Source organism: Stigmatopora argus, chromosome 3, assembly GCF_051989625.1.
Source record: "Stigmatopora argus isolate UIUO_Sarg chromosome 3, RoL_Sarg_1.0, whole genome shotgun sequence".
NCBI lineage: Eukaryota > Metazoa > Chordata > Actinopteri > Syngnathiformes > Syngnathidae > Stigmatopora > Stigmatopora argus.
The window spans coordinates 23,227,649-23,242,168 of NC_135389.1; the positions used below are offsets into that span (position 1 = coordinate 23,227,649).

The 14,520-nt window shown below is 41.6% G+C and overlaps 1 long non-coding RNA gene across 1 annotated transcript in view; it reads right to left on the reverse strand.

Annotated features, from left to right (window-relative positions):
- LOC144071143 (uncharacterized) overlaps positions 1 to 14,520 on the reverse strand; it is a 36,010-nt gene that overhangs the window by 10,889 nt on the left and 10,601 nt on the right. The window lies entirely within an intron of this gene.

Consider the following 14,520-nt stretch of genomic DNA (forward strand, 5'->3'; position numbering starts at 1 on the left):
GTATCCAAAAACTATTTGGTTAACATAAAGAAAGACTGATTAATGGGCATATTTAGTACTGTTATGTTTTTTTTGTGTGAGATCCATCACACATTGAAAATTGGTTACTTAAATTGAATTGAATGTGTTTATAGTTTAATAAAGAGTCAAAAATTCATTTTTGCAATGTGTGCCATTTCCTGGAAGGTTGTGAAATACGCTATATAAGAAATGTTTTAACTGCAGTAATATTTCAGCAAATCAAATTTCTGCTTACACACATAAATAAGGAGTCATAAAAATATTTATATACAATAAAAATGAAGTGGTTTAGCAGCACGTGAGGTAGCCACCGTCCGTTTTATAGTGCAAGTATCAAAGTGCAAAATTTGCAATGCTAAGACTGACGTTAAAGTCTGACAACATTCCTTCTAAAAAAACATGTTATGCATCTGGCAGTGTTATGGCATTTTTTTTGTACTTCTACAAGTACAAAATGATCTGAAGCTTCAGTACACACCTAAAAAAATAAGTAGTCCTAAAAAGATTGACCTCTAATCCATATAAAGCGGGATTTATGGGTGTGCGAGTGTGTGTATGTTAAGATTCTCTCGCTACGTCTTTCCAAACCGTGCAACGTAGAGAGTTGAATTTTTTTATGGTGGCCAGAAACGGCTGTCGGATCCGAATAGACTAGTATACAATAAAAATGAAGTTTAAAAAAAGTGGCTAAATTAGCAGAACGTGATAGAAGTGTTGTTTTCGTACTAGTATCAAAGTGCTCAATGAAAATGTTGTTCTTCAAGAGACAAGTGCCACACCCCCAAACTTTTTTCACCTCATTTGACCCACGCCGCGAGTCCGCTCGCTCGTATGAGGGATTTGCGCGTGGCCAATACGTACGCCGGGCCGGCCGGCCTGGACGCCAAAACGTGTCGCAAAGGGACACAAAGCAAGTTTGTTTCTCCAAAGAAGGCCACTTTGTTGAAAACAAGTCATTGGATTCATCAATGGAACAAAAGCACGCTGTGGACATAACAAGCGTTTTTTTGTGCGTTGATGCGTCCTTTGACAATAGACAAAAGTGGCTTAAACAACGGCGCGTAGTCGCAATCAAGCGACCTTGCTGCCGATTCAAATGAGCTGATCTTTTTGTTCAATAGGAAGAAAATCTTGCTTATTTTGGCTTCTTTAACTTTTTAATATTTTTTATAGGGAGCTCGTAGACGTCGTGTTTTGGCTGCGAGAGATCAATGGCAAGCAATTTGTAAATAACTAAAAACTTTTTTAGAATTTTATTGGGGCGTCAGAACAAGTGGATTCCTGTTCTTATTTTTTAAATGTTGCTCATTTAATTTTAGGAATGTACTCCCGACTATATATAAAGATATATATTTCGTTAGAAGACTTTTTAAAAGAGTACATCAATATTTACATTTTATTTTATAAAGCAGTGTGGGTTTTTTTACTTTTTTTTTTTTTAAAAACAGAATTAGTTATGTTTCTTAGTTGGCTTCTTTTTAGAGACTTTATCTTAAGATGATCTGATCATGCTCATGATTGTTGTTTGCTTAAAATGAAAACTTGTTTTCCCCTCTTAACAATATAATCATGAATGGAAATTAAAAAAGTAATTAGGTCCATACTAGTTGCCGTATTTTCTGGCACATAATGCGCACCCCTAAAATTGCCTTAAAAATTGTTGAATTTTACAATTTCTCACGTATAAGCCGGCCCGTGATTCGCATTTTTCACCCCCATATTCATGGTTTTACATAATAGGGAGGGTACTCGGATGTTTGGTCGCCGGACGTTTGGTCGCCGGACGTTTAGTCGCGCGGACGTTTGACAACATGACAGAGTTTACTGTTGAAACCAGCTCTCATAATTATATTCATGAGAGAGTTTAATATTTAAATATCTACTGTTGAAACCAGCTCTCAAAATTATATTCACCCACCCGGGCGACCAAACGTCAGGTGACAAATAGGGAGTACAAATGTTACTTTGAAGGGAGAATCTTAAGAAAAATTATCGCATGTGGTATTTCTGAGCTAGTATAATAATATTATGAGGTTAATCATTCATCCAGTAATGGTTGTTTTCTTACTGCAAAACAGAAAATAACCTACAAATAGTAAATGTTATTTTGCCGACATCTACTGGTGAAAAAGAGTATAGCAACGCTGTAAGTCTTGTGCGCATATAAGCCGAACCCGTGATTCAGTCATCATTTTTTTTTTATTACATATACGGCTTATACGCGAGAAAATACAGTACATCTGCTAAGAGTTAATATAATGAGCAGATGGTTGGAAACATTTCTCCCTGTAACGAGTTGCTAATCTACTTTACTCAAATTTGAGCACCACAGCAAACTTTTTTATAAATGAAACAAAAGATTTACGACCTTGTTTTTGAACGTCAAGAGCAAATGCCACAAAAAGAGCAAAACAACGATACAATGAGTCAAAGATAAACGTACGCGTCAAGCTAGCTAGCCGTGGATGGCAAATGTGCTATTAAAAGATTTGGGAGTACCTGAACATCTGCAACGTCTTTGACGACATCCCCGACATACACAAATATGGCCATAAATCACAAAGCATTTCGGAAAAGTGGACAAGTGTCCCCGCAAAAGTCGCTGGCGAGGACACGGGAGTCATGTAGAACGTTAGCGCCCGCAGGTTGATTAATGACGCTCATATTTTATTCATTTGCTGTGAGAATGGAAATTGACGTCAGCATTTCGACCCAAAGTGGAGATAAATGATGGCGCTTTTGGCTCGCTTTGCGACCGTGTTTTGTAGCGTTAAAGTGTGTTTTGAGATGCTAACGCTTTGAAAAAAAAAATGAAAAAATTACCGTATTTTCACAACTATATGGCGCATGGTATTTTTAGCCGCAGTGTCAGTAACGAGTGCTATTTCAGTATTTTAAACACACAAAGGACGCACCGTTTTTTTAGACGCATATATATTATATATGAATATCGAACCGCATTAACGCTGGCTACCGGAAGCAGCCCCAGACTCTTTTTCCAGTTTCCGGTGCGCAGTGACTGCAGGGATATATAGTTCTTGCACGCTACACCCACACGCTAAAAACACGTTTTTAAAAAGGCAACGGAAGCAAAACTGAGTTGGGTTGTACTTTATTTAGACATTTTACAACTTACTCACGTCATCATCACCCACAAATCCATCAAAGTCCTCATTTTCTGTGTCCGAATTGAACAATGATACAAATGAGTCATCGAAAACGCTGAGTTTTATACGTTCGTCCAGGTGGCCACAATCCATTCTCAAATAGTAGCTAGCTAGTAGCTAGCGTAACTACCCAAGCGCTGCCTTCCACGCTTCTTAAAGCTGTGTTGATGTCCAGGCCACAATCCATTCGCAAATAGTAGCTAGCGTAACTTTTCCAACGGTGCTTTCTAGTAGCTAGCGTAACTTTTCCAACGGTGCTTTCTTTGCTAGCTAGTAGCTAGCGTAACTTTTCCAACGGTGCTTTCCATGCTTCGTCAAGCTGTATTGATGTCGATGTATACAGACCACAATCCATTGGGTGTATTGACAAAAGAACTACATATCCCAGCAGTCACTGCGCAGTACTTTGTCTACGGGAAAATAGTAGAGTCGGTGTACCCTATCAACTGATTCATTTGATTTTATCGTGATAACAATTTTAGTATTGGCCCATATATAAAGCGCGCTGGATTATAAGGCGCCCTGTCTATTTTGGAGAAAATTTAAGACTTTTATGTGCGCCTTATAGTCGTGAACATACGGTAAATGGTCAAGCTTTGGCACCCCTTAAAAAAACTAGTTTTTTTTGTGTCACTACTACTTCTAGTTTTACAATCCTTTCACTGTTCAAATTGACCTTTTGCGTCCTGTTAGCAGCTCATGCTACGTTGCAGGCGGTCACGGTGTCCTCTTTGGAAGCAAAACGGGACGTTTATGAGTCAATGTGTGTGATAGGTTAGCGTGGGAAGGAAGTGCGTCATGTCTATCATCAAATTTCACCAAAAGTCACGTTGACTCTGACAAAAAATATGTAAAGTCGGATTTTGGGGGCCATGCTAGCTAGCTATTTTAATATAGGAAAATAGAGGGAAATTGTTTCTAAAAAAAATACTTGTGTAGTGTCTGGTGTCAGTCATCCTTGCCTACCATCTTTTGTTTGGGGGAATCTTTTGACACTTTTGTTTGGAGTTTGTCCTTGGCGGACGTCCCGCAGCCTCGCCTCGTACACGGCACCCCCCGGCAGCTGTGAGCCACCGAGACTTTGGCCTTGGCTTCAGTTTGAGCCGGTGTTACTTTACCAAAAAGGCACAATGCATTAGAAAAGGTGGTGACCAACCAATCACAGGGCAGGGGCAAACAAAAGACAACCAATCACAGCTAAAGCTAGCGACAATATAGAATGTTCAACCAGCTAGCTTAGCATGCATGTGTTTGGCATGTAGGAGGAAATCAGAGTGCCTGGAGAAAAGCCACGCAAGCCCCAGGAAGAACATGCAAACTACACTCCCTTGAGGTCCGGACCTGGGATCGAACCCTCGGCCCCGGGACTGTGAGCCTGACGTGACAACCACTCATTCACCGGCCTGCGCAAGGGAGTCTAATGAAGAGAAAAAGGATGAGTAAAGCAGTACTAAAGTTACATTTAAATTGTGATGTGCCAATGCGACGCTCCCATTGGTCGACGCATTGGCGATAGAGTTAGAGTTAGCGTTAGCGTCAGCGGGACTTTCATGTGTCAATGCGGGACTCATTGGTGTGTTCGGGACTTGGACTTTTACATTTTAGCTTACAGGTTAGCATACGCACCCATCAAAAGAGTTGTGATGTGCTAACGCCACGCTCCCATTGGTCGACGCATTAGCGTTAGAGTTAGCGTTAGCGTTAGCGGTACTTTTATGCGTCAATGCGAGACTCTCATTGGTGCGTTCGGGACTTGGACTTTTACATTTTAGCTTACAGGTTAGCATACGCACCCATCAAAAGAGTTGTGATGTGCTAACGCCACGCTCCCATTGGTCGACGCATTAGCGTTAGAGTTAGCGTTAGCGTCAGCGGTACTTTCATGCGTCAATGCGAGACTCTCATTGGTGCGTTCGGGACTTGAACTTTTACATTTTAGCTTACAGGTTAGCATGCGCACCCATCAAAATAGCCACGTCTGGCTCGTGAGCCAAAGGTTCCCGACCCCCGGTTTAAATGAACAAGACGCTTGAAATAAGCTCAGTTGCGGAGTTGCGGCAACAACAAAAAAGGCTAATTCGGAGGGAGACGTTGATTGAATCCATTACTCACGCCTTATTAGACTAACTAATTTCATTAAAAATCAGACGAGAGATACGGCAAACTCTCCGTAATCATTTTAATTAGCTGCTCCGCCTCTGCTGGGCGCCATCGGGCGGCGATGAGGAAATAATTATGAGGGGGCGGGGGGGGGGCTTGGTACTTCAACCCGTTGCTTAGAAACACTGCTAAAAAGGAACAATATGTATAAAGATGAAGGCTTACTGTACTTTGTCAAGGCTTCAGTAAGTACTTTTAGTAAGTACAGTAATACCTTGACATACGAGTGCCCAAATTTGCAAGAAATTTGAGATATCAGGAAAATTCCCAGCACAGTTTTGCCCTTGACATACGAGTCGGTTCCCGGTGCGGCCGCTAGGTGGCCGAGTATGCCAGAGGCTGTTTACGAGAACAGCATTGCTCTGTCTTTCTCGCCGCATCGAGGTCGCGTCAAGATAGCGACGGGCATCGGCCATACAGTTTTCATTATTTACGTGTTTTTTGGGCGTTAATCGCTGCAGAATTGAGTGAAAAAACTATGCAAAGTGTGAAGAAAGAAGCGTATGATGACAATCGATATTTAGCATGAAATAATAGATAAACATGAGGTGATTGAGCTGGCTCACCAACGTAAGATTCATCAAAGTTCATTTAAGTTCAATTTAAAGGTTCTTTTATGTTAAGTAGTGTCACAAAAGTGTAGCGAACGGCCGTTAGCCGCTAATTTCTGTCTCGAAGGTAAGAATTCCCAACAGTACGTACATAATAATGTCACATTTTATTGCAGATCATTACCACAAGATAGATGTGTTACTTTGTGAGCTTAGGGGGTGAATTAGAACAGTTAAAACTGTTTTTTTCATTGTAATATCCTATTTTTAAGTTCATTTAAGTTCAATTTAAAGGTTATTTTATGTTAAGTAGTGTCACAAAAGTGTAGCGAACGGCCGTTAGCCGCTAATTTCTGTCTCCAAGATAAGAATTCCCAACAATATGTACATAATAATGTCACATTTTATTGCAGATCATTACCACAAGATAGATGTGTTACTTTGTGAGCTTAGGGGGTGAATTAGAACAGTTAAAACTGTTTTTTTCATTGTAATATCCTATTTTTGGGGTGTTTTTTTTCCACAGAGAGTGGGAACAGATTCATTTGTATGGGAAACGCTGATTGGTATGATATGAGTTATTCTCCGATGAAATATCGTATTTCGTTTTCAACGTTGTCCAGACCGTCGCATGTTTGTGCGCTCGTATTGGTAGCGCTTCGGGCAAGTTTCACGATGGAAAGACTGAAGCGCAGCCTTCATAAAAGCGGAGAATTCCTCCGCTGGTCGGGCAAAAAACATTTGGGCGGAGGGACCCGAGCCAGCGGTCTCAAGGCCGTGTGACGCCGCTGGCACGAGGGAGGCATGCGCCGTGAAACGTGAGATGATAGAGACGGGAAGTCGCTGGTGATGGAGATGGGCGGGGCCCCCGCAGGGTCCATTCAAAGAGAGGGGGGGGGGATTTAGAATAGCACTTTCGCCCCCCGAAGCCCGAAATCAGCAGTTTCCTGACGCCCTTTTAATGTCAGCCATGGGAGGCATTTCCAGTATCAGTGATTACTCACTCACGGTGGGGAGAGAAATAAGAGGAGGGAGGGGAGATTGTGCACAGGGAGGGACGTCGGGGGGGGGGAGAGAGATTCTTTGCATTTCCCCGGGGGGCTTCATCTGACATTCACTGACGGCAAGATCCATTTAAAGTGGGCTCTCTTGCTGCCATGGATTGGACGTCGTGACAGTTTCTACCGAACAAACGAATCAACGAATGAACGGATCAACGAACGAATGAATCAACGAACGAATCAAAGAATGAACGAATCAATGAACGAATGAATCATCGAACGAATGAATCATCGAACGAATCGATGAACGAATCAAAGAACGAATGAATCAACGAGCGAACGACCGAACGAAAGTGGGCTCACTCGTTTCAGAATTATTTTAACATTGTTACTCTGTTGCTAATCAATGAATATGCATGCACGAGAGAGTCTATTGAAAAAAATAATGATTACGGTGGTACATTTGAGCTAGCTGCTTAACGGAGAGCCGTATGCACCCATGAAAAGAGCCACCGGTCCTCGACCCCAGACCTAAAGCCTCGCTGTCAATCAAACGTGTGGCGAGCCGAGGCGGCTCGCTCCGTGACGTCCGCTGAGTCAATGTGTTTTCCTTCCTTGGTACGGAGCTTTACATAATTGCACCGTGAGGTTTCCACTTTATAGGATTCTCACTGAATCCACATTTGACCCGAGAACATCATAAAACGGAGATGATATGTTCATTTGATTTATTTACTGGGTGATGTAACATGTCTTAAACGTCTGGGAGAACTTTCACACGAGGCTAAAATTAAGCCAAGAATAGCAGAGCCTTTAGACGGTAGGAAAAAACACATTTTGAAAATGTTCGCTACAAATCTAACAAGTATAGCATAGCATAGCCTAGCTTTTAGAAGGAAGGAAACACATTTTGAAAATGTTAGTTACTAATCTAACTAGCATAGCATAGACTAGCATAGCCTAGCGTTTAGAAGGCAGGAAACACATTTTGAAAATGTTAGCTACAAATCTAACAAGTATAGCATAGCATAGCCTAGCTTTTAGAAGGAAGGAAACACATTTTGAAAATGTTAGTTACTAATCTCACATTTCCTGCCTTCTAAAAGCTAGGCTATGCTACGCTATGCTAAATACCTCTCAAATCAGCTCAACATTGAAACAGTGGCGGTGAAGACATAAAAAGAGTATTTTAACAGGTTTTAAACTATCCAAGAACTTGCAGTTTATTGTAATTAACAAATATTGTCTATTTTATTCTGAAATTCAGGATTCCTTTTTGTCTTTTCTTCGTAGCCTGACCTTCCATTTTCACCCCTACAGTCAACAGAACCGATTTTAAATAATGTACTCACAGCGAAAATAGTTCCTCTCCGCTTGATAACATTTATCACATCATGAACTTTTTTTACCAGAAAAATTGAAAAAAAAAATGGCAAAAATTGAAGCCGCGATATTCAAGAGATTACTGAAAATGCTTGGCGTGGACGCATTTCCTCTGGCGCTTCGGTCAACGCTTTCAAGACGCCATAAATCATCCGTGCAGTGTGGCGTCCTCGTGTTACTTTTGTAGCTTTATGTCAAAAGATGCTCATATTTCAGCAGGCCATAATATCAATAGAAATACAACACCAGTCAACTTCGCTTGTCGGATTAACGTGCGCCACAAATCAACCCGCTTTGTTCCCGCCCCTAACAATATGTATTTATGCCGCCGCAAATGTCGGATCATTTGGCGGTGATCTAATCATGTGAAATTTGATTTCCCCGCGGTGCTACGCTAACTTGTTTGGGCCTCGGGCACCTGGTGAAATGGGAAGCAGGAGAGCGCGCGCTAAACTGGGGCTAGCGCTCCCTTGCGAGTCGCACGCCGCTATTTTGGGCTCTCGCTAACGCTGACCTTAACTCGTTGGCCGCCATGGATAAGCTGGGATAGGCTCCAGCACCCTCTGCAATCGTTGTGAGGATGGATGAATTGTCCTTTGTCATTTTTTTTTGCATATTTCAACAAAATGATGAATATGTACTGTCAGCCCCCCCCCCCCCCCCCCGGAACTAAACGAACTCACACTCTATTTTCAATGCGAGCCTTTCAACTTGAACTCTTTTTGGACTCTGAGGGAGACGGGAGGGACGGGACGGGACGGGACGGGACGGGACGGGACGGGACGGGATGCCCATTAGCCACAGCTTTAATAGCTTTTTAACCCCGGTGACCAACAGCGAGTCACACTTGCCAGCTTTAGATTTTTTTTCGCGGCGAGCCATCAAAAGACAAAGGTCAATTAGCGCCTTTCAGAGCGGCTAATGCATTTTCTCTGGCTTTCGTCCACGTGAGTCAATGAATGTGTTCGGATACAGTGGTACCTCGAGATACAAGCTAAATGCGTTCCCAGACTGAGCTCGCATGTCGATTTTCTCGTAACTCAAACGAGCGTTTCCCATAGAAACGAACTAAAAACAAATTAATTCGGTCCAACCCTCTGAAAAAACACCCAAAATAGGATACAGTGGTACCTCGACCTACGACATGCTCGAGGTACGATGAAAATTTCGATCGAATAATTCGCCCGCGATACGATCATAATTTCGAGATGCGACCAAGCCAGGTTGCCATGACACGAGAGGCTGTTTATCATTGTAGCGCACGGTCGTTTTTTGACCCATCTCTTTCGTGTATAACTACTATATCTACGAGGGTAGTCATTCGCAGTTTGTATTTAGGGAATTTGAGCAACCATTTAAATGGTAATTATCAATAACCTTCCGGGCGACCAATCGACCGTGTACCTATAGAACGGGCCAGATGGTTGCCGAGTCCAACACAAAATGATTAGGAATCGACAACGACTCATTTTTCTGTCTAATACAGTCCAACTTTTGAACCCGGATCGACCTGGCATTTCCACGTTCTCATTTTAGTCTTATCTTTAGAATTTTCAATGGTATCAAAGAGAACGTCGGCTTTCGGAATCCTCCCCGCGTGGCAAATACCGCGACCGATTTCCATAGAAACCGCACGAAGAACGGCGCAGGAAGCGGATTTCCAAGTCACGCCATGTCAACGACTGGCAATTAGGCCCACATTTTCAACCACGGCAGTCTTTTATTTCCCCCCCGCCGCAATTTCACACCCTTTAAAGAGCTCCTTGTTCCATTAAAGTCCTACAAAAAAAATCATCAATAGCTCTACTTAAAAGGCACAATGGGTGGTTTTCAATGAACATGGCAGAAAAGGCCAAAGTGTCGTTTTTGGAAGGTAAAGATGACGCACCAAAAAATGTACAGACGCTCCCCTACTTACGAACGAGTTAGGTTCCGAGCGATTGTTCATAAGTTGCTCAGTGCTATATTTTGTATTATAATTTATGTTTAAGGCCTATATAAGTATATTGAAGGTTTATATAAGTGCATTTGTATGTTTAAGGCTTGTATAAGTAACCTGCATTGGTTTGTACTGAAAAAAAAACATTTAATAAAATGGAGAGAATACATACAGTACTGTATACATACATTAGAGAGAGATATTTACTAGAAACTGTCCGAAAGAAGCTATCTAATAACGATTGCACAGTTTTCTTCTTTTTTTCATCATAAATGTTGCGGCAGCACTGTATGGCATCATTCAATTGATTTGCAAACTTTGTGCAACGTTCAATATTTGCGTCCTGCTGCTCGATCTTTATGTTTATAAATGGTACTGACGGTCGAACGATTCAAGTTGTATTCCCGTGCAGCGCTCACCACTTTCTGACGCGCATCAAGCTTCTTTATTATTGCCACTTTGGTTTCAAATGAAATGGCTTGCCTCTTTCTTGCACTACCACCCTCACTAGAAGCCTTTCGCTTTTCACCAACCATATTGAATAATGGATGCACGATATATTTAATGATACAAATGAAAAAGGTTCTTTGCGCACTGGAGATACATTCACGCACTTCCGCATTGCAACGAAGAAGAAGGTAGATGCTGGGTGAGCTGATCTCTCACAGCGCCAGGCGTCGTCGGTATTAGCGGCAGAAAGAAGCACTACTCGGAAAAAGGCGCGCAATACAAAATCCAACTTACCAACATTTTTCGACATAAACGCAATTTGCAGACATGTTCGTATGTACCGTTGTTCGTAACTCGAATGTTCGTAAGTAGGTGGGCGTCTGTAGTGGCAACTCATTGACCTACTTGCTGCCCATCCCCCTTCACCCCTCGCCGCCCCCCCCCCCCCCCCGCCCGTCTGTCTACTCCGCCATCTGCAACGCAGTGAACCGAGTGACCTGGTGAAAAGCAGACCTGTAAATTAGCCAGCCAGCATTTGGCTGAAACTGGTTCTGGCGGGGATGGCTCGTCAGCACCAGCGGCACGTTAGCGTTACGATTACCCACAGCCATTTGGGAACGTGCCAAAGCCGGCTTTAAAAACCACTCAATGCTATTTCAACCGTTACGTCATCCTATAGCGCCCTTTAATTATAATTACCGGATTTTCTCACATACTAGCCACCTCCGCGGATAAGCTTTACCCTTAAAATGGCCTTTAAAATCTTTGATTTTGACCATTTCCCTCGTATAAGCCGCCTCCCGATTCACAATTTTCACCTCTAGATTCAGAATTTTAATAGGGAGGACAAATGTGTTACTTTGAAGGGAAAATCTTCAGTAAAATCATCGCATGTGCTATTTATAAGATAATGTATAAATGAAAAGGATTGTCTGTTGGATTTCCAAAGCGTTTTGCCTGCACATAGACAAATTCAAAAAGGAAGTCATGTGAGCAGTACAACCAGGAAGTGCGTCTGTAGCGGTCTACATACCTAGGTCAATGTCAAAATACATTTTGTTAAGCATTTTATCTTTTCTCTATTTAGAAATAAATCATTAGTGCATCTCCAGTGCGCAAAGAACCTTTTTCATTTTTATCATTAAGTATCTCGTGCATCCATTATTCAATATGGTTGGTGAAAAGCGAAAGGCTTCTAGTGAGGGTGGTAGTGCAAGGAAGAGGCAAGCCATTTCATTTGAAATGAGTGGCAATAATAACGAAGTTTGATGCGCGTGAGAAAGTGGCGAGCGTTGCACGGGAATACAACTTGAATCGGTCCACCGTCGGTACCATTTATAAACATAAAGATGGAGCAGCAGGACCCAAATATTGAACGTTGCACAAAGTTTGCAAATCAATTGAATGATGCCATACAATGCTACCGCATCATTTATGATGAAAAAAAGAAGAAAACTGTGCAATCGTCGTTAGATCGCTTCTTTCGGCCACTTTCTAATACATAAATCTCTCTCTATACAGTACTGTACATATTCGCTCCATTTTATTAAATGTTTTTTTTTCAGTACAAACCAATGCGTGTTACTTTTACAAGCCTTAAACATACAAATGCACTTATATAAACCTTCAATATACTTATATAGACCTTAAACATAAATTATAATACAAAAAATATAGCACTGAGCAACTTACGAACAAATTCAACTTATGAACAATCGTTTGGAACCTAACTCGTTCGTAAGTAGGGGAGCGTCTGTACGTACAGCAAATTGGATTTGGGTGAGGCGTCGGATTTGAACCCACACGAGGGTTCGTCACCGCCAGGAAGCCGATGATTCTACACGGGCGCATTGATAAGCAGATTTTCGCTTCATTGATAATCTGAGTGACGATAAGAGAGGCAAATCCGGCGCATTCGAGATAAGCGCCGATAAAATCTGGGCGCAATCTCATGAACGTGTGGGTACGGGATATACCAATTGAATTTGGGTATTTTTTAAATTTTGCAATCAGATATATTTTACCAAGGTAGAAAATGGAAAAGTTAAAAAAAAGTCACATTATTATTATTTTTTGCAATTAAATACTCAAAGAATCATCCAGATTTAAAGTAAAAAAGTAAAATTGCATGAAAACTTTGGCTCATATTATGCACACATTAACCTTTTTTTAAGAGCTATGAATGTTTGCACTGCCCAATAATAATACTAATAAAAATACTAACAATCCAGTCCCTCCATTTGACATTGAATGAGAGCTAAACAGTGCAATGTTTCTTTTTTAAAAACGTGCGCAGTCATTTTTTACAGCGGACAGGACCGACACGCTACACGGCGTCCGGACAGCTGCTTTTTACGACTTTTAAACGCGCCAAGTATTGCGAGGTCCAACAACGCACGCTAAATATTTGCGGCCCGTGCTAACGCACGCACCCGCGTCAAACATGACAACACGCGAGAGGCGGGCGGTGTACGAAGATAAAAATAGAAATAAAGATCGCTGTCGGGAATTAGCAAAGGAAGTGTTATACGACAAAACCTGAGTGGGGGAGTGTTAAGTCGGATTAGTGTAGTGTAAGGGGAGGTATGTCAGGCGTGTGTGTGTGTGAATATATGGGGGGAGTGGGGGGGATTTGGGGGAGGGGCCTGTCATGTGGATGCCAGAATAAGCAGAGAATTTGAGAAGGGTAATCAATCTGCGGTAGCAACAGGAAGTCAGAAGGCAGCTCAGTTCAAGCCGCCTACAAATTGGACGTACTACTACAACAGGCTCCCTGGAACCGCCCCCGCCCCCATTAAGCCCCGCCCACAGTCACCCTATTTAACCCCCAGGCACTGGGCCTTTACGTTATTGGCCGAGCAAAGCGCAACCGCTCGGCTCAAAGGACGGAATTAGTGGCGAGTCGGCGGATCGATCCAATGAGGCCATCTGAGCCAATGCCAGAATTTAACTAACTTTTAACATTTAATGTATTTAATGTATTTAGTATATTTAGTATATTTAATATATTTAGTATATTTAGTATATTTAATATATTTAGTATATTTAATATATTTAATGTTATATATATATATATCTACGGGAAAATAGTAGAGTCGGGGGCTGCTTGCCGTAGTTGTCCTATCAACTGATTTATTTTATTTTATCGTGATAACAATTTTAGTATTGGTCCATATATAAAGCACACTGCATTGTAAGGCGCCCTGTCTATTTTGGAGAAAATTTTAGACTTTTATGTGCGCCTTATAGTCGTGAAAATACGGTAAATGATTTACTTTAGTAAAATGAGACAAGAATCTGAGATTTTCTTTTTCACAAGATCTGCAGACAAGGCGTGTCCTTAAATTTAGCAAATGTGTGGGAACAAAAAAAAAGACTAATTTATAAAACAATGAGTACACATGATGGAAAATAATGGGAGTGTCTACCAAGACTAACAAAACTCCCTCCTGTTGGATGTATGAAAATACAGCTAATTATTGTCATTGACTAAAAATTGTGAAAAAGTCCTGAAGCAACAAATAGCAGCAATTTGCTTATAGCCAGTTAGGAGAGGAAAATATGATTAAAAAAATCAGATAAAAATGCCAATTTCATGTCGAGGATGACAAACATGTGCCAAATGTTCTTTCCTACCTCTCAATTTTAGAGGCATTTCTGAGGTCAAGCTGTATTTTAGCAAAGACGAAACACCCCAAGAACACGTGGTGGATCTGGAAAGACGCCATCTCCCCCTTTTTTATGTATTTAATGTATTTTTTTTGGAAAGGGCGGAATGATACGCATGGCAAACAAGACAAGTGTCTGAAAGCCAGCCTTCATATGTTACGCAAGCGCTTGACTGGAGC